This window comes from Monomorium pharaonis, chromosome 1 (assembly GCF_013373865.1).
Source record: "Monomorium pharaonis isolate MP-MQ-018 chromosome 1, ASM1337386v2, whole genome shotgun sequence".
Lineage (NCBI taxonomy): Eukaryota > Metazoa > Arthropoda > Insecta > Hymenoptera > Formicidae > Monomorium > Monomorium pharaonis.
The window spans coordinates 6,942,771-6,967,220 of NC_050467.1; the positions used below are offsets into that span (position 1 = coordinate 6,942,771).

The window sequence follows — 24,450 nt, forward strand, 5'->3', positions numbered from 1 at the left end:
AATTATTAACAGAAACATAACAAACATGTGCTTTACAAATCTTGCCAGCAATCGTCAAATGTAGAACAAGACTTGATATATTTGTCGCCAAATTGTTATCAAAAAGCGAGCGTCTGCGTAACTTAGTTTGATGACAAATTGCTGTCAAAAAGCAATTTGGCGTTAATTGTGTTGCACAGACCTTGTAACCTTGTTGCTTTTTTACGACAATTTGCTGTTGAGTTATGATGCAAACTTTGCCAGCAAAATGCAAGCTGATCGCGGACACAGATGCTATAGTATTTAGTATCAAGTTTAAGCTAATTTGTTGCCAATTTGATGATAAATTGTTTATTGAATTGAAAATATTATTGCAACATTTATATATGTAACAATAAGAAATAAATAAAATATAGTAATAAAATATTTTGCATTAATTTATTAAGAATTTCTTTGCTGTGAATTTCCCACAAGAACATATATACCACGTCGAGAAGAAATTATCAACTTATAATAATTTAAGAAGTATGCTATTCTCTCAAGAAAAGGATCAATTCTAAGTGATCTTTTTACGCGGTTGAAAATAAGTAGAATTAGTCAAAATACAAAAAAGTAAGAGAACAATCCAAATTTACATTCTACAAATGCGTATTTTACATATTTGCACAAAAACAATAATAATAAAGATTAGAAGAAAACATTTCATTTAGTTTGCTTTTCTATAGCTACATTGAGTTACACTACTAAACTGATGCAATAAATTAGGAAAAATATATAAGAAACAATATATTTGACTTACTTTAACTTAATGCTAGAAAAAGTCTTTCAAAGTTTTAAAATTTTAGTACAGTTCATATAGAATTCGTCCAATTTTGTACTGAAAGTATAAATTGTTCTTTTACTGAAAACATATAGTTACTGAACATATAAACTAAAAACTTGGTTATAAATATATGAATCACAAACTTTTTAGAGTCGAAATTCTATGTAATTAATCTCAATCGTCAGTTTGGGAATCTGAAATTCTGAACACACCTCTCGTGGTACTTTGGATCCTAATACCGGTGGCAGAATACAAAGTTTTGAAAATGTACTATTCACTTCAAACATCGATAAGATATATTGTTAAAGACCAAACCAATCCAGGGAAAATTTTCGTCACTACCAAGGGGTTCCGGGGGCGTTATGGTAATTGAAGAGCAGTAACATTATCAAATCATGACTTTATTATGTAGTTATAATAATATTACGTATGCATTACTTCTAAGGGGTTATAATATTAAAGATATTACTGCAAACTTACAATTTTTTTGTATAGTTATGTAATTATTATGTCTGCAGATAATCAAACTTGGATAATAACATTAAAATTATAGTTTTAAATAAAAATCGAGTATTATTAATTTCTAAATGTATATACATATATCTACGAAACATCAGACTAATAATATTAATATTACATTATCAATGTCTTATTCTTAATAACTTAAATTTAATAAATACGCGATCTCCCATAAAAGTTTTTAAATAATATCTCTTCGGCCCATAGAAAAAAATTATGCAAAAATTACTGCACAAAAAATTGCATATTTTTGTGCATAAATTTTTGCATAACTTTTTCTTACGGGGATGCTCTATTCATTATAACTCAGTGAAGAAAATTATTATGCCAATGAATAAAAAAGAATTTTTAAGAGAAAATAAAAAAATTTTTGTTCTCTGTGCACGCCGTTCAAAGTTGAAGTTTTTTCTACAATTTCCGGGAAAAAATATAACATTTCCTATAACGTTTCATATAAAAATATATATAAATATATATATAATATGTTCATATACGTTTATATTAGTTTTCCTTCTTTTGTAAAATTTCTGTTTGATATTAAAAAATAATTTTTACCTTATTTCTTTTAAAAAAGCTAAGTATATATTGTCCATATACATATGTACATGGACAATTTTTTAATACTTAGCTTTTTAAAAAGAAACAATGCGAAAATTATTTTTTAAATTAATTTCTATCTTTTCAGTATGACTATTATATTTTTATATCAAACAGAAATTTTACAAAAGAAGGGAAACTAATATAAACGTATAACTAATATATGGACGTATTATATATATATTTATATGTATATGTTTTTATATAAAACATTTTTCCCGGATTTGCAAGATTTACTTTAAAGTGGTGCAATTTGTAGGAGAATCATTGTAGAAAAACGTTCGTTAAAACATATTGCAAAGAATGGAAAGTATATGTGCATATGGACATATGTATGTTTATATAATACATATATATCTATATGTGTGTATTAAAGTTGCAGTTGACAATTCATCCTCAAAAGTAAAAACCTATAAAAACCAAAAGCTTATAAAACTTTAAACAATTTGAAATCTTGCGCAAAAGTGTATCAAATTGTGTAATGTCAAGAAGAGAATTAATGTATAACACTAGATTCTTTATTACAAAATGTTATAAACCGATTTGGTCAAACGGCATAATCATTGTTTATTTTTTAATAAAGGGTAAATAGATTTGATTTACAAGGGAGGCTAGGCAGCCCGAAAATTCAGAAAATTTTGAAAAAAGAATTTTAACAAAAGTTAAACAGTTTTAAGAATACTATATATATATATATATATATATAAAATTATGAAACAAATTTTTATTTTGCTTTGTTTAACAAAACATCATTCTTTCTATTCCATTTTTTAACTTTAAAGTACTCTTAAAACCGTTTAACTTTTGTTTAAAAAATGTTTCTCTATCTTTTATAGTTTTAAAGATATTTGCCAGGAAAGAAAAAACCAGTTCTTTGAAGGGGTTTTCCACTCTCCCAAAATGTAAATTTAAGAAATAAAAAATAGTTTTGTATTAGGAAAGAATTACTCTACTTGGACACAATTTTTCAAAATTTTTTGATTTTTTGGGTGGCCTAACCTTTTTTGTTAGTAAAACCATATCCATTTGAAGGTTGAGAACATTATTTTGTTTCTTAATATATAATATTTTAGATATTATTCTTTTATTAAAGTTCTTTTCAATATCCAAAATTTTAACCCTTTCTCAATCGAAATCATGATTGTGATGCATCCTATGGCCAGTAATTACCGAGCGAGTTGTGATATTTTGTCTTATATGTTTTTCATGGTTTTTTAAATTTTTGTTTGTAATTTATAACATGTCTGACTCATATAGAAAGCGTCATAATTCTTACAATATAATTTATATACGACATTCTTTTTTAATGCCGTGTGTGGGTAGTAGATCTTTTTGTACTTTTATATATCTACATAATTTATTCAAACTAAAAAAAAGACATCCTTAGTTTTGTATTTTTTTATAATGTTTTTAAATTTCTTAGTATGTGTATAACGGCATAATAAACCATGAAAATCTTTCTTTTGTATCTGAAAACCGTACTTTTCATGTTTTGTGATTTTTTCTTCCATTAATTAAATATTTAGTCAAAAATAAATTATGGAGTTATTTTACAATAAAATATTAATAATTAGTTCCAAGTTTACTTCATGGAATTCAGGGTCTGAAAGTAAAAAATATCGATTCATCAATCCAATAATTGTGCCTTTCTTTTGTGAAAGAGAGTGCTGAGACATAAAATTTAAAAATATTCCGGAGAAAGTAAGTTTCTGATGCCAATTAAATTTAATAGAATTAACAAATATTGTTGTATCCAAGAAATTAATTTTATTTCCTCCGATTTTCAAAGTAAAATGTAATCTAAGGTAAATAGCGTTTAAAACATCATGCATTTAAAATATCATGTATAGAAGGTGAAGGTACCGTCATTAAAATATCATCATCTATATACTGTAAGTAAAAAAAAAAAAAAACGGAAAATTGAATGTACTCGGCATTCTCGCTTCCAAATCTTGCAAAACCAAATTTGCTACAATCGGCGACAAAGGAGAACCCCAAAACATTGTTAATATATATATTATTAAAACTAAAAGATTGAATTCAATACTATATAGTCATATTGCTCTCAAGAATTCTTTTTTAGGGATACTACAGTTCTTTAAGACGTATCTCCATTTTTTCGCCACACTCTCTAATTCATTACTTATAGGTATGTATGTTTATAAATAATAAGACAACATCCAAAAAGATTAGACTGAAATTGTCTAATTGTTGTCAAAGCATGTATCAGAGAATTTTATTTATTTATTTATTTATTTATTTATTAATATGAAAGACTGAAATAAAGTTTTTGGAGAAAATGCGTGATAAGCGCGTGGAGCCGTGATGGCATGCTACGGTTCTGCATACACCAGCCGAGCGCCATCTAATTAATCAACTGTATTAATAACTTAATAAATAATAATTTGAACCAAAATTGTTAAAAAAAACTTTTAGTAAACATTTTATTCTTTTTTTACACCCTACAATATTAATTAATTATTTTCTCTGTATATATAATAATATATATTATAAAATAAATATATATCTAAAAAAAGTAAGTCCCAAATGCGCACAGCGTAAAACTGACACCACCAATCAAATTCTATACGGAGAGAAAAATTCTGTTCTGGAAAAATTAACGAAACTACTAGGTGCGCAACTAAGTTTCCAGGTTTCACACATGGATGGCGCTAACGACACATGTAGTCGCATACATGTCTGAAGTTGTGTTTTTTTTATAGCTTGGACATTTGTTAACAATAACAAGTCGTAATACCAAAACATATTGCAACGCAAAAATATTTTTTCTAACAACGAAGATGTCGAGTTTTGTACCAAATAAACAGCATTTGCGGAAAGCTTTGCTTTTCTGCCTTAACTTGAAAAAAAAATGCAGCTGAGCACGTTGTTTGCTTGAGGAGGCCTACGGCGAACATACATCAAAACTACCTGTGAAGATTGGTTTAAACGCTTCAGAAGTGGCGATTTCGACACTGAGGACAAGAAGCGCTCCGGAAGACCAAAAACAATTGAGGACGCCGATCTGCAAAGCGTTATTGGATGAAGATGATACGTAAACACAAGATCAACTTGCGGAGGCATTAAACATGACTCGCCAAGGTATTTCCAAACGTTTATATGCCATGGGAAAAATTCAAAAGGAAGGAAAATGGATGCCGCATGAATTGACTGAGAGACAAATGGAAAATCGAAAAACCACTTCCGAAATTTTGCTTTTGCGGCATGAAAAAAAGAGTTTCCTGCATCGAATTGTTACTGGCAATGAGAAGTGGATATATTTCAAGAATCCCAAACCTCAAAAATCGTGGCTTTCACCTGGCAAAGCATCAACATCGACGGCACGCCCAAATCGCTTTGGAAAGAAGACAATGCTCTGCGTTTAGTGGGACCAGAAAGGGATTGTGTACTTAGTACTATAAGCTGCTGAAACCGGGCGAAACTGTCAATGGGCATCGCTACCGACAACAACTAATCAATTTGAACCGTGCATTGCTCGAAAAACGGCTAAAATAGGATACAAGACACGAACAAGTGATATTGCAGCACGACAACGCTCCGTGCCATCGCACTTCCATCGTCCAGGACACCATCAAAACGCTGAAATAGGATCTGCTACTGTACTCGCCGTATTCGCCAGATCTGGCCCCTTCCGATTACTTGTTCCGGTCGATGGCGCATGGCTTGGCTGGGCTACATTTGGCCAATTTCGAAGAAATGCAAAATTGGGTAGATGAACGGTTTAGGTCCAAAGACGCGTCGTTTTATCGTCGCGGTATTCATGTATTGCCAGAGAGATGGCAAAAATGTGTAGGTAGCGAAAGACGATACTTTGAATTAACCATTTTTTGTATTTCTTTTAAAATTTTCCATTTTTGATAAAAAAAATCCGGAAACTTAGTTCCGCACTAGTATAACCCGAGTGCAAACGTGTTTTATAATGTAAATGTATGAGGGAACAAGAGAAAAATTACTATTTGTTATGGACAGTTTTAAATAAATGGATCAATTTTTCAAAAAAATCAGGCTAAAATTTTTAATTTAGTACAGTAAAATATATATGAAAAACAATTTTTACTTGATTTTGGCAAAAAATTAATGGTTGCTCATAATTAAACTCATAAAAAAAATTTTATATAGATTTAATATAAAGTAATATAAATTATATTAAAATTAAATAAGATACTAATAAGATTTTAATAAAAACTCGATTTTTAATTAAAATTTTATAAATATTTAATTTTGATTATGTACACATCTATATTAAGTATTATATAATCTTATTAAATGTCTTTATAAGGATTGAACAAAATAAATGTTTATATTAAACTATATGAAATTATTATTAAAGTTTTACAAATTTTTATAAAGTTTTTATTAAAATCTTATTAGTATCTTATTTAATTTTAATAAAATTTATATTAAATTTATATAAAATTTTTTTTCACGGGAATATAAAAGTTTTCTTAAGTTAATCTTGTAAATTTTTCTTTTACGCTAAAGAATCAGTTCATGAAATTTTACCCTGCTGTCTCTGAAAACTGTTTATCTTATTTGGCTACCATCAAGTTTCATATTGTGTTGATCATGTATGTAATAAAGAAACAAATAATATTACGTATTGCGTCATTTGGTAGCTTTCGATCAATTTGTCGCTTCCGAATAAAAGGGTGTTAACTCAGAAGCCGTTTAAAAAATTAAAAAAAATAACCACAAATTACAAATACAAATTTTTTTTGCTGACAATCTCCTATATCAATTTTTTACAATATATGCTTCATGTTTTCATAACAATACTTTAAACTATTCAACAATAATTATTAATCTGTCAAACATATATAGTCATAAATATGTATCCATAGACATCGAGTGTTATAGTTCATCACAAAGTGTTAGTTTCCATAGAGTTTTTGAAGTGAAGCAACGGCGGCAGTTCACGATTGGATGAGTGACCGTTTTTCTCGCGGAAGCATTAAGGTTCGATTGTACCAACTTCTTGGTAAACTTATCTATCAGATAAATATATGTTTGTCTTTATTTATTTAAGAAAAGAAATGAAGATAGACACATGCTTACCTGGTAGGTAAGTTTACTAAGAAGTTGGAACAACCGGCCCTAATAAGCAATGCTAGATGTGCCTATAGTTTGTATTAAATTGAAAAGGAAGTTTTTATAGGAGGCACGGTAAATTTTACCGTGCGTAGTAAGATAATTTATACTTAGTGCTCTTGTCTATTTTTTAGTAAGACATAAATAATAATTTTTATTCTTTACTTTCTAAAATTAAGCAAATTAAAAGACTTTTCTCTTCAAAACAATTGCACCCACATTCCCATAAATCATGGTAATTTTTGACAAATTTTTAAAAATCAGCTAATTTTTCTGTCCGTGTACATATAAATTTATCCTAACCCTAACTAACTCATATTGTGCGCAACTGGGACGCTCCTTCTAACAATATTTACAAAACATTAATAAATTTATTTGTTTAAATAACAAATATTTTTTATGTTTAATATTTTTAACTTATTTAACCCTTTTATTGCCAGTGAGAAGTATACTTCTCACTTGTTTTCTTTTCATTTTATAGAGGAGAAGGTGGCAATATGGCCATCTATTTATGATTTATACAAAACTTTGTTAATAATTAATATTTTTAATTAAAAATTGACGATTATATTTATCAAAGTCTTGTTAATTATATTTTAGATTCAAAGTTATAAAATACTTATTATGTTACATATTATTTGTAAATATGTAGCGACACTGCCTGATGCGGGTGAGAAACAGAAATGGTAATATGGCCACTATAAATATAAATGTAAAAGGTTAGTTTTATTTAAAAAAGTATGGTCATAAAACATTTTCTTGGGAAAAATTGATTATTATATTCCTAAACGTGTGTTGTCAAAAAGAAAAATAACAATAATAAGAGATTTTTATAAAACATATAGGTTTAGTTTAAAAAAAAGTTTTAATGCATTTTATAATAATGCAATCATTCTTTTTTAAACTTTCCCTCAATTTCAAAAAATTTTAAATTTATTTTTACAGCAAAAGATTTAATAACAAGTTCAAACATATATGATAAATTTGCATTATAAAAACGCATTTTTTAAAAATAAGGTAGAAATATTCCTATATCGCTATTCGCGCGTTTTATCCGTATCCGCCTTGTATAGCTACATGTGTAAATATATATTAATTTATTAAAAAATGTGTTGTCTTGTATGCAATTATATTCATACAATAAAAAATTAAAAATATTAAAATAAGTAAAGAAACTGGGTGAATCGTATGTTTTTTTATTTTCCCATTGATTTCTGGGTTTATAGAAAGTAAAAACCTACTTATTTTGTTAATTAAAAATAATCCTTCAGCTAGTTCTTGAAGCGTTTGAGTTTTCATCCAATAATGCTTGCAATTTAATATCTTGAAACTTTTTCGGTTTACCTGAACTTTTTTATCAAACGTCCAAATCGAAATCACCACGCCAAAATTGTCGATATCAGAGTATACTGGCATGTTTTAACCAATAGGGAAAATTCAGAAGAAGTTTCTGAGCTGAATTAGTGGGCTTTAACAGCCGTTTTCTTTAAATCAAACCAATAAAGCAGTAAAAAACTTTTAACCACACTCCATTTTCAATCTCACAAAAAGTGTAGTTATGTTTACGAATGCACAATATGCCAGGTATCAAATTATTTGTAGAAATGTTTAAACATTAAAAAAGCGTACTAACTTTCAAAATAGTAGATTTGTACCTATAATCTGAGTAGATTTGTACCTATAACCATCTATATTAAACACTCAAACCTAATCGAAATACCTCAAACATTATATGCAAAATGAAAATTATGTATTTTTAATCTACATTATCTCTTAAATCTAAATTTGCTGAAACTGAAGGTATATCTCCGAAGGAGAAATATTTTCCTTTTTTTATATTTGAATATCTTTATTTTATTCTTCATTTGACAAATAAATTTTTTATTTTCAGATATCACATTAAAGTCAATTATTAAGAATGTTATTTTTTACTCTGTATTAACTGTTGGAGCATTGTCGGGTACGTTCCTATGACTAGCCGGAACTATCTACGGAGGCGCTGGCTGTCTTAGCAGGTGGCGTTACAGTTTTTACGGAAGGACACGCATTCTTACCATCCACCTTATGTATGTAAACCCCTCGTTCTTTTTGTAACCACGCTAGAGTTGAAATCATTAAAATATTCACTAAGACCTATTACGTGTGCAATACGTTATTTGGAACTTCCTGCCATTTCCGTAAGACGCGCTAACATTAACAAATTTAAAATAAATAGTGTAATAAAAGATTCATTATTACTGGGATTAGATTTGAGATAGGATCCATTTTTCTTCTTTTTGAAACTATTTCTAAGCTACTTGAAGAACTATCAGTCTACAAACTTTACAAAAAAATTGTAAAATATTATAACATTAAAAATTCTTGAACAAAAACCAGAATTTTTAACATTATCAATGTAAAAAAAGAAGATTATTATATTAATTTTTAAGAAGCACAAAATTTCTATTCAATTTTATTCGGTCAATTACTTTGGATATTATCTCTTTTAAATATTTCCCATTGTATTCGATAGGGAGGCATCGTGTTATGTTAAAATTCTTTCTGCTTGATTGCCTGCGACTTTCTTCATACAATGACAGTGTTCTTCACGTTTGAGAAACCAGAGAAACTGATCGGAAAGATCGGTTATCTAACATTCTAAATATTATGCTAGAAATTTCTCTGGGCAGCATCTCGATGATGTCCAATTTCCTCTCTACAAAGGTATTGAAGTACGCAATCATTCTTTTAAACGCCTCCATCATTTACAATGTGTTCCGTGAGACCGCTTAAAACAAACTGACGCTCTCGGCCACTTCTGACGTGTATTTATTGGCTATCCTCAAAATATAATTTTAAATTAAAAAAAAAATTTTTTATTAAAAAATTAAGTATATATAGAAAAGTGTTGAAATTAAATTATTTTATTTAATATAAATTAATTTTAGAAAAATGTAATATATGGTGCTTATTTGTTATTATTTATTTAATTGTAAATAAAATAATTTATTTAATAAAATAGGATAATTAGTTTAAAAAAATTTATTTTGGTAAATTTTAATTTTAATTTAATTATTTAAAAATTTAAGTTATTAATAAACATTTTATTATCATTAAAATATTTTAATATATATATATATACAATATAAATAATATATATAAATATTAAATATATAAAAAATTTAATTAATATTTTAAATTTGTTATATTTATTTAGTATAAATAATAATTTAATTTAATAATAATTTATTTAAATAATAAATATTATATTAATTTAATATTTAAAATAATTAAATTTATGAAGATAATTATAGAAATAAATAATAATAATAATAAAGTTAGTGCCTATCCGCGTTTGAGCGCCCTCTACGGCTTTATCGTCTTCTCAACATTAAATAGCATAACGCGCTCAAAGCTATACATTTTTCTATATCTCCTCATAATTTCTATGTCTCTTCAAACTGCGTTTATGACGGAATACAAGATTGTTTCCCATCATGGTTTTTAGACATAATATGATTAGTTTTGAAAGATTGAGAAAATAACAATTAACTATTGTTTATTTTAAATTAATGTTAAAAAATTTTATTTTATAAAATATTTTGTATTTAATAAATCTATGCAAACATTTTGAATTTTATAAAACAATTACCAGCACGCTTAGATAGTTGTATTAATAAAATCCTATGTCATTGTTTAACTTTGTATAACTCTAAATGCGTACAGCCAAATAAAAAGTTAAACAACAAAAAAACACTCAAGTGTACACACATTTGAGTGATAATGCGTTTAAGTTTAAAAAGAATGGGGAAGTATATGTGGTTAAATGTTAAAATGTACTTTAAAATAGTTTCAAAATTCTCAAAAATAAAAATTTCTTATAACAAACATTGGCTATTGCGTATTGTCATATTAGCGCCACTTCATAACGGCAGACTACTAAACAAATAATTTCATAAGTAATTGCTATAATTAATAACAGAGATAATACAAGTAATTATCTACAGCGGCCATAATACCACCTTCTCTTCTAATGTATTATTTAAATATTTTATATTAACAATTATAAATTTTTAATAATTTGTATTAATTAATGTATTGTTTAAATTTAATAATGTATTATTTAAATATTATATTTATAATTATAAATTTCTAATAATTCGTATATTATAGATAAATCATCAATATTAATATTAACTATAAATTTCTATCCATAGTCGATAATGTCATTGCTCTTCAATTACTGGAGGTTCCTTTGATGATCATGAAAATTTACTCAAGATTTATGGTCTTTAAATTTAATAGTATCTCGTTGACAACTCTTTTTTAAAAACTGCATGTAACATTGATACTCGCATATATCGAACGTATCGAAGTTTTATTGTTGTCTCTTTTCCGCGATGCCAATTGATTCCCTCGTTGCGCTTACTTCATGTTGCAACTGTCATTGCGAGTGAATTTTGACAGCTGTTTGTATAGATATTATCTATACAATTATTGTTGTAATTTATTTTTAAAAAGTAAAAAGTAAAAAGTCAAGTAGCGCGCGTGATGTCTAGTATGATGTAAAACATATAAAGCATAAAGTTTGAACTCAGGATAACATGAAAGAACAATACTTTGTTTTTAGAAATAAACTGACAACTTTAATACAAGTAAAAATTTTGTCTGACAATTTTTATGCATATATGTATCGCGGGCATTTCCGACATATTATAAGTTTGTAGAGATGTTACGTTTACTACAGCATCAATATCCCGCATACACGCACATAAGATAGAAAACATTTTGTATTTGTGTTAAAACTTTTTCTTGTAGAAAGTTTTGTGTTAAATTTATAACACAGTTGTGTGTTAATTTAACATATTGCTGTTGTGTTAATTCAAGTAAAGTGTAAAATGATTAGAATAACTGAAGAAAAGCGTAAAAATAACACAATGTGCACGTACTTTTAATTTTACATAATAAATATGTTCCTTATTATCAGTGACAGCATTTATCTGTTAAAATTGACCAAAAAAAATGTTGAATTTACTCTACAAGTCCCGCTAGTTAGTACGCGGCAGTAAAATACAACCGACGCGCTAAATAAAGGCTTGCACCGCAATTAAGGAAAATCAAAAATAGTTTACTCCAAAAAATTTAGAGAGCACATATAAAGTTTTTGTCAATAATCCTGAAACAATCTACATATGCAATTGTAAGAAACTTTTTTCAGTATTTCTAAAATAATTATTATATGATATGTTAAATTAATATATATAACGTGTTAAAATAATATTATATAATGTTAAAATAACATACATAATATATTATTGTAATATGGTTATATATGTTACATTAACATTATTATAATGTTAAAGTAACATGTTATCATGTGTTACTTTGATATAATTTTCTCATTAAATTGTTTTCTCATTAAAATTTACATTTATTTTTATGTTATATATAACATAATATTTATGTTGCTATTTAACATATGCTTAATATGTTAAATTAACACGAAAATTTGAGTGGATGATTTGGGACATGTCAAATGTGTCAAATTTAATACAAAATTTCTTACTGTGCAGATTAACAACGCAGATTATTTACAAGGCAAGGAGAAAAGAAAAGGTTTGTGCGTTAGACGGGAAGCGGAGTCGCGCAGGTCTCGAGCCTTCGCGCCGTTCCGTGAAGTCAGGCGCGAGACATCGCGGCCGCGCGCATGCGCGCGTCTCGTATATACTCCGTGCTGCGCCGAGTCGGCACCTTCAGTTTTCCTCTTTACCGCGCGCATAGTGTTGTGCGTCGTGTGCGCGCGAGCGGGTGCTGGACAGTCGTCCGTCCGTCCGTCCGCCCGTCCGTGCGGCGCTTCGTTTCGGGCAGCCACCCCCCCCTTCCCCCCTTCTCGCTTTCTTCCCCGCGAACGCGGAAAATAGAGCGTGGGGCTGGCTCTCCAGCGTGCGTTTTAATCGACGGGGATGCGAGAGCTCCCCCTCCCCTCCCCGCCACCGCCACCCCTCCTGCTTCCTCGCGGTCGCGAAGTGCATCGCAGTCGAGCGACGCGCCGCGCGTCTCTGTGCCGCCGACTTCAGGGTAGTGAAACACGGCGGGAGGGGTAGGAGAATGAGAGAGTGAACTCGAGCGAGGACGCGAGTGCGCGGCGGCCCGATATCCCTGCGCCGAGGACGACTCCGCGCCCGAGCCCCAGGATCATCCGTACCGCGCGCGGGGCACCTGCCGCGAGATACGTTGCGTGAGTCAGCGGCGTTCGATCTTCCTCCAATCGAGCGATCGCAAGTGGCGAGCAATTAAAACGCGCAATCACCAAGCGTCGCGCGGCAACACGCTCGTTGTGTGTCGCGTCGCTGGAATGGACCTGCCGGGCGCGACGTCCGGATCGCGTTGACAAGCAGCCATCACCGAAGAGGCTACGGGACGACGTCCTCCCACCTCCTCCGCGAACGCGAGTGCATCGTATACACGCGACTGTCGTCGTCATCGTCGTCCGCAAGAAATGTTAAGCGCCGATTGACTTGCGGTATCACCTTCCTGAAGTTGCCCGCGGATACTCGCATCGTGCATCGTCGTCCGGATCGCTTCATCGAGATGCGACGCGACGCGCGGACCGCTCCGGTACATTTCCCAGCCGTTGGGAATCCCGAGTCGGAGTAGTCCGTGTCGTCCGGGAAGTCGACCCGGGCACCCGCGGCTCCTCGAACCGAAGAGGAGTCTCTGACTCCGCGAGTGAAGTCTTCGTGAGTTTGTTCAGTCGCGATTGTAATTGGAGCCTGGTTAGTGCGCGAGGGCCGAGGTCGTCGAGGTCCTCCCCCGGGTCGTCGTCAGTCCCTTCTCCCCGCGTTCGGATGCATTGGATACGTGAGAAAGTGGTGCAGCTGCAGCAGCAGCAGCAGCAGCAGCAGCGGGGCGTCGAGAGAAGAGGTTAGGCGAGGCCGACACCCACCGAGCAGGTCGATCAGCTGTTCCGCGGCGCCGACATAATCGTCGCGTTTCGGCTGCCAGGTATGTACATGCCAGTTTTCACTTTCGTCGCCTCTAGTGCGACCCGAGTGCCACTCGAGATCGCTGATCTTGTCGGGGGACGATCGCACATTCTGATAATCCCCGGTATCGATTGGCGGACGTTCGATATCTTCGAATATCGTGTCGTCCGGAGGCCAAATCTTGGCCTCATCCATAATGGCAATCGGTCTGGGATATTTTCGATGCGCGTCAGTGATAATGCATTATAAATAGGTGCTGATTAGGAAACACAAACAGTCTGTAATCGATCGGATGGTGTTCTCCATTTTTGTTCGGACTAAATACAAAAAATTTCTTGCGAGTCGAGAAAATTGTGTTTTTTTAATTGTTTTATTTGATCACATTTATAGAGCTTGTATTCTTCATATACAGAGAGAATTCATTTTCTTAGAGACGCAGGGACAACAAGAGATTTCGAAGATTTTTTAAAATTATAATTTAACCAAGTTATTTCGTGTTCTTATTGTGATTGGTATTGATAAATCAGGGAAGATATAAATTTCTTCGAAGTACATTTTCCACGACTACTTTGATTTTGAGGGAGAATTCTAAGAAAAAATTCTATAACCGCACGTTATTGTATTTATGATGTTCGATATTGAGCGAATTTTATTTGATATGAAGAAATGATTGTTAGGCGCGGAAATAATTTTAATCTCTCCGAAGAGTAGATAAATGCCACTCGATATTGATTGTCGTTATCTGTTATCATAGATTTTACAGATTTCAGCATAACATTGATATTCCTCGATGCACCTGGTTCAAACACTTTGCTCCAGTTTTCCGGTAGTCAGCTCGCGTGTGCTTTGACTGCTTTGACTGCCGCAGTTGATTCTTCCTTGTAATTTGTTTCACCAGGATGCAACCGTCGCGTTTCTTTCTCACGTGAAAAATATATCCTTAGGATGATCAACTAAAATGCATAGCCACTTGCTTACGTCAGTATAAGCACTAGATTTCCTGGGGCAATCAATAACCTGCAACAGGAGACAAATACACAGATTTACGACGTATTATTAATACACGGTGTCTTGAAAATTCTGACTTGGTCTCCGGGACAAAATTCCATTCGTCCTGGGACAAATGTGGCATTTCGTGAATTTTGTTGGTCTGAATTATCGCTGTTTCGTCTCGACTGATAAATCGAATCGAGTAAACCGGTTTTTTAACTTTGAATCAATTTCTGACTAAAGATTTTTCTTTGCGTGGAAAATATAATGTAGAATAAAATGTAAATAAAGTCGTGTATCTATGATTTTAGAGTTTACATATAACTATACATTTTTTCATGATATATAGATATATAGATATATATACATGGTGTCCCAAAACATGTGGGTCAACGCTCGTAAAAAGGTAAAAGGAATCGAGATGAACATAAAAATCCAATATTGTTTTGGGTTAGATCTTAGGTCAGGTCTTGGGTTAGGTCCACTAATAATCGAGGTATTAATTTTTCAAATTATGCGAATGAGAGCGCGCCGAGGGAAGAGCTCGATCCGCTCGAGTCATAACACGGAAGAAAAAATCTATCGTGAATAAGCTTTCATTAATTTACTGTTCACAATTACGATAGAAATTAATTAGATTATTTGCAGATTCCATACGTTAATATCTTGATTATGGTGGACCTACTTCTACTTTTTTACGAGCGTTGACTCACATGTTTTGGGACGTTCTGTATATTTTCAAATATATACTGTTATTTAGTTTAATTCTCTCTTTGTATTTTTTTCCTGTTAAGCCTGTTTATAAAATGAAAACATTATTTATTGATAAGTAAAATTCAAATTTCAGATTTGTAAATATGTTATTATGAATAGTATCATTATTTAATAACGCAAATATACAAGATATATGTGTGAAGACCTGGTGCAATATCAGTAGGGAACTTTCGCTATACAAAGAATACTGCTGAGATGGCTATTAGAGAAATAATGAAACTCTAAGTGACAAGAAAGAGTTATGCCACGAGCGTTTCTTTCTCTTCTTCACTAATTGCGTCGCGTGTCGCATAAGAACCTTTCGAACGTATTCCCCACTTTGTTTACGACACTCGGAATGCGGAGAGGGATGTGCACAGGTGGCTACTCCCTTTTTTTTACGATGTCGGAATGCGACGGGGGAGGGCGTGAAGTTGCAAGGTCAAGTCGCACATATGGAACACTCGTAATTTCCGTTATAGCACTTTAACTGCACGCAGTAAACGCAGAGAATTGCAGAGGTCTTAAATTTTCGGTTCGCTGAGCTTTCTTTCGCACAAAGGGATTTCATGGATTTCGAAAACCGGATGTTATCAAGCAGTTTATTATTAGGCTGATAAGAGTCTTCTTGAATTATTAATGTTAAATTAAATAAGAAAGCAGAGAGCGAGCTATTTAACGTCGTGACCCAAAGCTATTTAACGTCGTCGCGTAACGCGTTCTCACACGTCCCGGTATAACGTTAGATCACTTTCCATTGCGTTAAAATTTTCGTCGGTCCGCTCTCACCGTGCGTCGCACTAAATGACGCAAAAAGTCTCCGCTTTCACAGTGTTTCCCGAACAATACCGCTCCAGATGATGAAATCACTGCGCCAGCGACGTTAAGGGCCACGTTCTGCAGTTAAGTAGCCATAAGTTGCAGTTGCACGTCTGTTTCTACCAATGCTAATTAAATCTCAGTTTAACTTCCCTTTTATCTGTTCTTTTTTATGTTCTACGAACAAGAAGAACCGAGATTAAAGTTAATCTACGGTGATAGACATGAACAAAAACGACTCCGGCTTTATAATACTTTGCACTTATAACTATGTACGTTTACGATACTGTAAAATGACTTTTACGACATATGTTGCAACGACGACGAATAGTTGACGGTCTTTTTTTTTTTACCACGATTACACATTATTGCAGAAACAATCGACGAATCACATGTGTGTTCACGATTTTTTTTTCTCGACGGCTTACGTAATGCGACTGACCCTTAACTCGGTGCATGAGAACACGGGAACCGGAAGTGATTCATTAAAGGCGTACTTTTGCTTTGCATATTAATTGTAGTATTATTGTGGGGTTAGGGACACTGGTGAATTAAAAAACAGGTTATTTTTCAACATCATTGAAAAATTTATATTTCAAAAGATAGGTAACGTGCTTTTGCTTTGCAAATATGTATTTTTATTAAAAAAGGTACGAGATGTAAAATTAGCATAAATATAAAAATAAAAAAATAATATAAGCGCGTTTTAAATAAATGCGTGCATCTGCATAGACATGATTTCATTCGATAAATTATCTGAAGTTAAAGAGTAAATAATTTTTTTGTTATTTTTGTTATTTACGTTTATTATTTTTGAATTACGGAGAGAATTTTTTATAATCTTATTTTTCGTGAAATTACGTACATTTGAATTTGAAAAATGTGTTTTTCCGGAAAATTGATTTATTCTTTTTATTATGACTTAAGAAAAAAAAAAAAATAAAAAATCGGGATAGAATCTCTGTGATTTTTGATGCTGAATATTATTAAAAATATTGTATTAAAACTTTAATTAATTGAATAAACCATATTTGATTTATCGCTTTGAAAAGCGATGTTTCGAGATTAATGCGTTCAAAGTTTAACAACACTTTTTAAATGTAATTTTGTTATGTTTTTTTGCATCTTGTTTTTTGTGGGGACTGAGTGGAGTCAACCAATTTATCACAAAAAAATGTTAAATTTCCACTCAGAGTAACAAGTTCAAAAATTTTAATTTGTGAGCTTGTTACTATAAAAGCTTATAAATGGCTTATAATTGCATTTGTTTTTTTTTATCTTTTCAAGATGGAAGACTAACTGGACAAGAATTGTTTTAACTATATATTTTCGAAACAAACTTCACATCAAGCTTCACATACTTATCTCTTTAAACAAAAGTTTTATATAATGTCGAAAACTACCTTCTTTTTCTGTGTTCATAACCTCTTAATTCAACAGGTATTAGAGAACTTTTTTGTAAAATACATATCTGGATGAGGTCTACTAAATTAATTTTATTCTTTTTATTTTGAGGCACACAGTGTATTCAAATATTTTCATACAAATAAACTCAAAATAAAATGCATTTTAATATTTTCATAAATAGAATTTTTTTAAATTAGAAAAACTCGAGTAGATATTACTCAGCGTAGATATTTCATATTTTTCTTTTGCAAGTCTGAAAAACTTAGAATCGTTCCAGGCAATTATTCCTCTGCTGTATTATCTTTTTTAATTCTATATATTTTTTTATTAATGAGAACAATATAGCATTGAGGCTAATAATATTAATCGTGCGTTTTCGCGAAATTAATGAAATGATAAATCGTCTGTGCAACTGCGTTTCGTGTCATCGACACAACGCGACGCTGTGGCCTATTTTTGAATGAAATCTCGCACGCAACGTTACGCAATGTAAATCGAGTTCAGGAACTACACCGAGAAATGAATACGCGCAGTCGATCTCTCGTGAGAGCAAAACGAAAGGCAATTCATAATATAATACCGTCTGCTACAGAAGAAAAAAAGAGCAGTCGTATAATTTCTCTTGTCGTGTGCAGTTGATGCGTTTGACGTCGTGCAAGCGTACACAGCTGAAATATTGTACGTGGCGCCCCAGTTTTGTCTAACTAGAGCTTCTTTGATGTAATTTGTATCGATTTTCATGCGGTAGGAATGTAACGCAATTATACGTCCTTTTCTGTACTCAACGAACTTTCTCCGAGAGGACCCGTTGCGAAACTCACTCGATTTACGACAACGAATCCGAAGGTCTTTGGGCAGCGCTAAAGAAACCTCGTGCTTCGAGTTACAACTCTGTTTTTACCATCGAATTTATTTCGCGGACGTTTATGTTTATAAAAAGTTGTTACGTAAAACGCGAGATTTTTCGTTACTGCGCGTTCCTTCGGTAATTCCGAGAAAGATAAATTCTCTTTCGTTTTACTATTTTTTTCTCTTTTCTGAAATTTTTGCAATTGGCTTCGTTCTAGAAACGTGCGCGTTTGAATTCCGAGGCATTTAGGCAACGTCGAAAAGGCTTCATACGGATTTATATGTTTGGCATAGATATCACGAGAAACGTCACGCGATACGAACGATAAATGCATTAAAAGATTTAGAACCTCTTGTGTCGATTTAATCGGATTATGTAATTGATTTCAATCAGTTTTTATCTTGTTTAAATATATGAAGATTAATTTATGTAATAACTTTAAAAGAATCTGTTAATTTTTTCCTAAGGTTATTTTTTTATTTGACAAATCAATGAAAACAGTTTATCATCTTAAATTATTCAATCAACTTTGTCATACCATTTTTTACATGTTTGTCTTACATTGGTTAGTCTAATTATTATAATTAATTGATAAAATTTATTCCTGAATTTCATTTATAAGTTCTTATCGGGAAAGCGGGAAAGTAGAAAAGGAGACCGAAAGTTAGTTCCGCCAATTGTAAGTTCGCATCATTGAAAAAAGCTTATCGCGGCTGTTTTTCGCGTTTGATGGACACGTGTGTGCCACGTATGCAATGTGAGATAAGGCAATCAAGTATGTAACGAGTCGCACATGTCGCGTGCTCATCACGCGAACAGTATTATGAAGCTGCTACCGCAACTGTGCCGCGTTTGCGAATAGGGGAACGCGGAACAAAGCGCTCGTTGCTGCGAATATACTGCTCAAGTCAGGAGCGGATTAAGTCGAGGAGGAATTTGGCGCCGGGCCATAATTTGATTGCAGCTTTCCGACTCTTTGACCATTTCGTCGCGGCTGAATCTCGAATTAAGTTCCCGCTGCGAAATAAACACTTAACTGTAAAATTAATTTTAAAAAAAGGAACAACATAAATTCATAAACACTCCGGAAACTTTAAGGCTCGCACAGTTGTTTCTGAAATCTTATTAATATTCTTTTGAACAATTTTTTTTAATTTGAATTACAGTCAATAAATCTTCCATTTTAAAAGCCCCTAGTTAAAAAGACATATCCTGCATAATGTTACAGTCCGTCATTAATTTCATCAATTGAAAGCTAGATTAGATGATTGACGCTCTATTACTATCAATTTTAAGGTTGGATGTATGCGTCGCGATATGAGTCATGTCTACTTTTATTACCTAAAATAATTCAAAAAATAAGTCAAAAATATATATTATGACATATTTATTGTCTCAAATTGAGATGAATAAAATATTAATACTCTTTCGAGTTATGATTTAATACGTTTTACCTGTAATAAAATTGTAAAGTTCATTTGATGCTCCGAGGCTAAGTGATTCACGCTTAAATGCATATGTCATGCCCTTATTTGACTAAAAAAGAAGAAAGAGAGAAAAAGAAATCGACCGCCCGAAGATCACCAGGGCCACCCAGGGATATTTTCTTCGAGCGGCCCTGATGCCTGTGCCTCTCCTGCATCGCCATAAGCGGGACCTAGTTCCTTTCGGAAGTTCCTTTGTACGATGTCGAGCAACAATCGTGATGAATTAATGCTTTTTTATTGCCACTTATCGGCACTATCGATAATCCGTTTTTGCGATATCACGCCGCTGCTCCGGCGCGATCCTAATCATTCTGATTACAGCTCGCGCGCGAAGTGCAAGACCCGAGAACAATAGCAACAATACGCGGCAATTTAAAGCACAGTTACTTGCATACCTGATTTATGATTCGATGAAAAGCTAATCTGCCGTTATCTCCGGCAGTCCGTCTCACCGTAATAGGATTTCTGCTTGACCTAATTTTGACACGTTGGAATATTCTATGTTGAAAATTAATAGGGAGCTGTGCAGAGCTTGTGTATACGGAGAGTCCCAATATGATTACAATTATTTATTAATAAGAGTTTACTTTGTAACTCGCTCTATTTAATGCCCTCATTAATTATTAATTTGAAATTTGACTTGCAACGCGACACAATCGCAGCTTGATACGAACAACCCGAATTATGTGGCTGAGGGCATGAATCATTCCTCACCCTCGCCTTGCCTATTTTGCGAGCGGGCAGATGGTGACAGACGTATCCAGTCATTCGACGTTCACCTCGGCCATTGGCGATCACGTCGCGATCGCGAATCGGTCTAATAGGAGGGTGGAACGCGAACGCGCGCACGTCCAATTTCCACGTGTTCCCCGACGGATTCTCCCTTCGTTTCGTTTCTCCCCGCATAGCGACCCTCAGCATTCCGAGCGCAGTCTAACCCTCCTGCGGGGTTAGGCTCTAGGGATGCGTACGTCAATGCGAGGCAGTTTAGCCTCTTCCGTCTTTCTATCCGGTGTAGCGACGGTAAACCGATACTTCTGCGAGACAAAAGCCCGAAAGAATAACGTAGGTACTTTAGAATGAGATTCGTTTAATTGTTCGTCGAATTAGTTATTAATTTTTGAAGAATTGGTTTTTATCAAAAACATTTACGTAATTTATGTGTGTAAAATATTTTTTTGTCATTACACGTGTGCTGAAAGTGATTCTTTTCGTGGCCCTCTACTGGCCACAAAGTCGCCGATTGTGCACGGACAGTTTTTTATCCCACAAGTAACTCATTCCCCAATCGATCAAGCGTGTGAGAATCATTTCCGCACGATTATTCCCGCAAATTCCGTACGCTTCATCATTCTTTCACACTTTTCCCTTTATTCCCATACCCGCATTGTACACAGGCACGTCATCTCGCGACACGCATATGGTAGCTCTCGCAGACATTACCGATATTTCATCGCCATCTCGCGACACGCGTACGGTAATTCTCGACGTTTTGTTAAGTACCTAACGTGGGCTAATTTGTCAATTCACACTCAAGGACCACACTTCGATGCACAGGTAACAAAAAATATCTGCGGATTAGCTATTGCCCACTCGTGTGGGTGAACGTACTCGCCTTCAGTTCGTGCGTCCCTTTCTCGCACTTACGGGCAATAGGTGATTCATTTGTTACACAATATATTATTTGAGATATTTTACTACTAAAAAAATTAAGTACAATTTGATATTACATTATTTAACAGTGTAATCTATTAATCATCAATTACATCATGTATCATAACTCGTGTGTATGTATTCGCATGATATCAGACATTATTTTATAATTATATTTGTTTCATTGTCAGAATATATCAAACAGCCTGAATAGAAAGTGAATTTATAGACTCATGGAACGTGTTAATGTAATTAATTAACTAGACGGATTGTTAATTGGAAAAATATGTACTACTCTGATTAATTGCAGATTACATAAAACGTTAATTAGTGAAACTGTATTTTCTGAACTCTCGACTTTTCCTCTTCTGAACGCGCAGGAGGGGTGCAAGCGGCCCATCTTGGTGCCTATATCTAGAGAGCCATTACTATATCGCCGCCGACGCCGCGACGTCTGGCAATCGTTCTCCCTGCTCTATCTTCTACTTTTCTCTTTTTCTCCCTATCTCGCTTGCTTTTACCTTCCATTCTGTTTATCGCGTTCCTACCGATATCTTACCAATATCCAGCTAATTTAGCCGGTGAGCCGTGCAAGAATTTTTCTTGATACGAGCGTAACAGAGCGTTGAAATTGAATCGTGAGTCATCGAATCGAATGTATACTTTCCACATTGCGAGTAAACGGTATCACTTGCTTCGCTCCGACGTGGACTGTAGAATATAGAATTATCGTAAAAAAGTAACACGGAGAAGCTCTATTAACATTAATCGGAACCAGACTCCCGAGATGAGTCTGCAATTTAAAATTAATTAACTACACCTCGGCAATTACGCGGCGGTCGTCATATGCGGAATTAAGGCGTGCAGACAAGCGTGTCGAAGGTTAAATCGCGCGGTTAAAATGTTAACCGGTCGTCCAGGCGAAACCTAATGCGAAACCACGAAAAATATTTGGAAATTGGAAAATATTCTCGGCACTCCATTGACATTTTCACGGCATACGGCGTTTGCGCCGATCTCAGTAGCCGTTGACATTTCTGGAAAGCGGTGAATGCCTTCCTCTGCCATTTTGATTCGGTATAGAATTATTTTAGTAAACTTACTGACAGTCTTGTTCGTGTTTTTCTCATCGCATCTTTGTTTACTTGAAAAATAAAATTGCTTGGAGGAAATAATGGTCGATCTTAGACATCAGTTTCAACAAGACGATATTATCTCTTATGATGATATGGATTATTTAAAGTATATACTGTAAAGAATCAAGTTTAAATCAAATTTAATTTTTAGATGTCGAAATTTTTCATTTTAACATATGGTTATGAAAATAGTTTAATGAATCCATTTTTGTGGTTGAATTGGCTAGTTTAAAATAGCGTCCAGTATTATATTCTAGTAAATAATAATAAACTGAATTAGTGTACAATTTTTAGTACACTTCTTAAGTTAAATCGTTTAACCTTATTGTTTTAGTTAAACGATACATTGATTAGGAGTAGACGACCTATAGGATATGATTAAAAATTACAAATAGGTATAAGAATTTGGCATTGAACTTATATACCTTATATTAAGGTAATATTTTCTAATCACATAAGCTATTAATATATTTGGTAATGAGAACAAGATATTTTTATATAGGTACACCGAGAGAAAAAAATGTTGCAGTAATTATAATATTATTATAGTCATTTTTGGACGCAACTATACTTTTATAGTTATATAACAATATAAATTATAATTATTAATATAGTTAATACAGTTAACTATATTAACATAGTTCGTTTAAATTATATTAAACTTCTCATAGTCATAATATTGATCTACGCTAACTATAAAGTCATTCGTGTTCTAATATAATATAAAAAGTATGATTTTATAAAAAAACTCTTATGAAAAGCTGACAAGCCGAACGGAAGTCTATTATTCCATTTGTTTGTGCTACATCCTACGCGCATTGTGCACACGATTGTGCGACACACACACGGAATCTATTTCGAAATTGGTGCAAACCTACGGCTTCTTAATTCTTTCTTAACACTTAAATTATTGATTTTCAGTCCGCCCTACGCGTCATTCTGCCGATGAGAAGCGGGGTGTTGCAAAGAGCCGCTTGACAAGCTCAATACAATGTAGTAACGACTTCATATAATAAAAGGTGTTCTGTAAACGATGCGTTTGAAAATGATGCGAAAAAATAACAGAATAGATGCATATAATCGATACGTATAATTATATAAATACAGAGATGAGGGGGTGGGAGAGAGAGAGAGAGAGAGAGAGAGAGAGAGCAAATCTCGAGAAGGAAAGAAAGAAGGAGGGGAGAGCGAAGTTAACGCCCGTCGCATTTTTATGCCGAAACGTTGCGGTAGCATGGTTTATCTTACTGATCCTAAATAGCGGTTTTTGTTACGCAAATATTTTTGCGCCCGGCGCCTACAATCAATATTTACTTTGGCCAACAGTAATTCTCCGATTTTACGTGATAGCTCCGCACGCTTG

At 33.1% G+C, this 24,450-nt stretch overlaps 1 protein-coding gene across 5 annotated transcripts in view; it reads left to right on the forward strand.

Moving 5' to 3' along the window:
- Positions 1-12,758: 12,758 nt before the first annotated feature.
- LOC105831535 overlaps positions 12,759-24,450 on the forward strand; it is a 125,815-nt gene continuing 114,123 nt past the window's right edge. For 2 of the 5 annotated variants that reach the window (XM_012671721.3, XM_012671725.3), the window contains exon 1: positions 12,765-14,011. The gene's annotated coding sequence lies outside the window, so the exon portion shown is untranslated. Of the gene's footprint in view, positions 14,012-24,450 lie in introns of all 5 variants that reach the window. The other 3 variants (XM_036293831.1, XM_012671722.3, XM_036293821.1) reach the window with 3 other exon arrangements.